Genomic DNA, 4,318 nt, shown 5'->3' with positions numbered 1-4,318 from the left:
CCGAAACGTTTATATGTTAGTTCTAATATCGTAATCGTACGCTTAGAATCCTACACACATAAGGTTTCTAGATCCGGTCGGCAACATACCATAGATCCGAACAAATAATGGCATATATGGCACACATATAGCATTTAGCACATAAAAGCATTTTAGGCATCTTTACTAAAATAAACTACTGCTCGTGTCTAAAATATGGTAGACACTCATCTCACAATCATCACTTAGCATTCTAAGTTTAAGTCTAGAAATCCTACAAATTCCTAGTTCGCTTAAACTAATCCTCTGATACCAACTGTTACATCCCCTAATTTATCGGCCAGAAAAGACCGATTTAATTTATGCTTTTTAAAATAAAATCAGAGAAATCCTTTTAAAAGATGTTGCGGAATTGGTCCCCAAAACAAAACATGATAGAAGTTTATCAAAACCTTTCTTTAAGAAATATATATTTTCATTATATTTCAAAACCGCGGGATGTCATGTTCCGATACAGATCAAAAGCATAAACAAGACATTATAAGCCTTACAACAGTTATTTACAACTACTGGCCTATAATCCAAAAATCTCTCATCATCCTCCGAATATGCTCGGGGTCCACTACCTGTAATATAAAAAGCTGAGTGGGTCCGGCTTGGGAGCCTGGTGAGCATATAGGGTTTTCAACCCACAATAATAATAAACTTATTAAGTTCACCAATCAACAATAACCCTGATTACCCATTCCCGTTATCCTCGCTTTACGTCCCTAAACACCTATCACAAGGGACCTAGCCTAAGGAATATCATCAGGATGGACACTACCGGTAAGGGGACTCCACATCCATACATGTCCTAAAGGCAACCATGAGGGGGATGGAGTACGCCAATGAACATTTAGTTCACCAACACCTACAAGTTGCGAACTTGCTAGTGTTCCACTGGAATGTCTAGAAAGGTCTGTGGTCGTCATCTATACTCCGCTAGACGACAACAACAACAACAACAACAACATCGAGGCCTCTCTCCATTTTAACACACATCGACTATTTCGTCTACCCATGTTTTACCCAATATATTTGTAGATAAAATACATATACAGTTTAAAACTTGTATAAAACATCTATTCAACAGTCACCTCAATTAAACAATTAATATAATTACACATAGCACGTATTTTATAGAAAATACTTCATATCTAGGTGTAAGTTGAAAGTGACTACACACTCACATGATTTAATGATAATCGGGCAGCACTTCGTTTCCTAAAACGATCATTTCTAATAAAACCGGGAGTTTTATTGAGAAACCGGGCTCTGCGAGGGTCGGGCTTCAAAATCGAAAAGATAAATTTCTCGGGCACTTCGGGACGTGTTTCGGGTGTTTGGTATGATACCGGGGCTTTGGGGGAAGTTGGAATGATAAAGATATTGAAAGAGGGGTGTAAAATGGCAAAAATCCAATTTTACCCGGGTAATCTCGCAAGCCTTGTATTTATAGGCGAGGTCCGAAGGTCGGCCGAGAAGGGTGAGTCAGCAGCGAAGGCACGTGGCAGCAGGAGGCGAAGGCACGCAGATGGCTCGCACGTGCGAGGGTCCAGCTGTTGGCTTCTGATTGGACCGAAGTCTAGGTCCGAGGGGTGCAATGTGGCGCGACGTGCGAAGCTCGGACACGCAAGAAAGGGCATGCGTCGGACCGCGGTTGGACCAGCGCTTCTGATGCGAGGGTTGTGACACTCCTCGGATGACTCAACAATTTCAGACACGTGGTGCGCATAGAGCGAAGGTGGCGTGGCTGAAGCATGACTATGCGAATTTTCTCGATTTTTGTGCAAAAACTTCTAAAATCCATAACTTTCGCATACGAGCTCCGTTTTTGACGTTCTTTATATGCACGCGTAGGTAAAGTTACGCTCTACAACTTTCATTTAGACTTTGTCGGCTAATTTTGAAATTAATTTTTATATTATTATTTTTAACAGACCGGGACAGGAAATCCGTTAAAAATTCATAACTTCTTCATCCGACGTCCGTTTTCGTCTGTCTTTTTACCGTTGTACTACTATTTATGAGACCTTCGACTCTCGTTTAGGTTGTGTCGGGTTTTGTTAGAAAAATCATAACTTCCTCATACGAAGTCAGATTTGGGTGTTCTTTTTATACATACTCTCGATTTAACGAACACTACGACTTTTGTTTAGATCACTAAGGCTAAAAAGTAGTTTATCTAAAACTCACTTTTTACGTCATTCGGCACCGTGCTGGTTTTGTCGCGAAACTTCGACAGATCATAACTTCTTCGTTATAACTCGGATTTCGGTATTCTTTATATATCCGTAATCCTTGTCACGACTACTACAACTTTCTTAATAGATATCGACTTTATCTAATATTTATTTTCGACGCTCATTTTTATTCTTAATTAATTAAATCTTAGTAATTAAGCATAAAACACATAATTCACATAATATTCACATAATTCCTTTTCATTTCTTCAAAATGAGTTACAAAGGTTAACCTAGACTATTACGTCAATATTAATGCCTAGCCTAGAAACACGGGCGTTACAGGGCGACAACCCCCAGATATACCTTTCCACCTTCTTGCTTTCTAGGGCCATCATCCCTGGGCAAAGTATTGTCAAGTCACTGAACCTATTCGTATAGGTTGTGATTTTCGAGCCCACCATAGTAAGGCCCCAAAGCTCCTGTTCAAGCTTCTGAATCTCGCCCCTTGGGCAGTACTCTTGCAGTAGCATTTGTTTAAGGTTCTCCCAACCCATGGAGTTTGCCACCACCAGAGTTAGTGACTTGACGTGGCCATTCCACCACGTTAGGGCTCGTTCGAAGAAAGTACAGGCAGCAAATTTTACTTTGCTCTCTTCGGGGCATGAGCAGATCTCGAATACGGCTTCCGTTTTCTCTATCCATTGGGATCGAGCCATTACTCCCCCAGTTCCATTAAAGGGGATGGGTTTGCTGTTAGAGAAGTCCTTGTAAGTACATTCCCCGGAACGACCCTGGTTTTGGCCATTAGTAGAGCTATTTATTCCTCCTCCTGATCCGTTGTTACTCATTTGTGCCATTGCTGCGGTTACGCCAGCTATTACAGCAGCCTGAAAGGTAGCAGCATCCATCGATGGAGGTGGTGGTGGAGGTGGTGTTGGTGCTCCTGTAGTATTGAAGCGTCGAGGATTCCTTCTTGGCGGCATGATTCTGCCATAAGTTAAGAGACGAATTCTTGATAAGTCTTCAGAAATGATTATGGAAAGTCTTAGTATTATATGTTTTGCGTTTTGAACATTACCGAATTTTGTAAGTTAATGGAGACTCACAATAATAAGTGTATGATTTCCTTAGTATTTTAAGAACTTAATGGAATACTCAAATAAATAATAAATATGTGTCAATCTCATTGATATTAATATTTGATACAACGATCAGGAACATTTGACCTTACATAGGTCTAGAGTACATCAATGAAAGCGGGAAAATTTTGACAACATTCGGACCCCCGAATTGTGCACTCACAATCCGTCGGGTTTACATTTAAAAAGAAAGAGTAACACCAACGCTTAGTCGATAAGTATATACATAGCGCCAGAAGTACGCGCTCTACTCCGAGCGGGTGGCACGCTGCAGACCATGGTATGTGGTTGTGGAAGTCTAAGGTCGGGCTACTTGACGTTCAGCCTCGATGATGTGCCTCTCCTTTGCGGCTTGGCTTTTACGGAACTCCCTTACTTCGGCTCTAGCAACATTAATTTCCTTCTGAAGGGAAAAGGTGTGCTCTATTGTTTGCTCATGTTCTTCGTCTAGACGACGAAGACGTACTACAGTGACAACAGCGGTGGCCCCAATGTCCAAGAGTTGGCTGGCATTCACTCTTGCTTGCTCACCTTGGTTGGTAATGCGACGAACCATGACAGGGAGTGCCCTGTCAGCCGAACCCCCGTTGCTGAGGTTATAAAAGCCTCGTCGCATGTCATAAGGTGGTCGTTGTCCTTGTTCCTTGCTCTATCATTTCAGGTCCACAGCCCAGCGGGGCGCCGGGCCCTGAAAGTTCCTTCGGGGATTTGCTGCTACTCGGGGAGGATTGTAGATCTCTGGTTCCGAGTCAGTGCTCCCACCGTCTCCTTCCTCTTCTGAATCTTCGTATGGGTCTTCCTCGGGATCCTCTTCGGAATCCTCTTCTGGCTCTTCCTCGGGAATCTCTTCGGGATCTTCCTCTAGGTCCTCCTCAATCCAGCCTCCATTACCCTGGTTGGGGTCGTATGGATCCCCGGGAATGTGAAATCCTGCCATTTCGTCTGATCGAGAATATTGGTACGAGAATTATA

This window comes from Lactuca virosa, chromosome 6 (genome assembly GCF_052849685.1).
Source record: "Lactuca virosa cultivar CGN04683 chromosome 6, Lactuca_virosa_CGN04683_v6, whole genome shotgun sequence".
Taxonomy (NCBI): domain Eukaryota; kingdom Viridiplantae; phylum Streptophyta; class Magnoliopsida; order Asterales; family Asteraceae; genus Lactuca; species Lactuca virosa.
Note: the sequence above shows the minus strand (reverse complement) of the source record.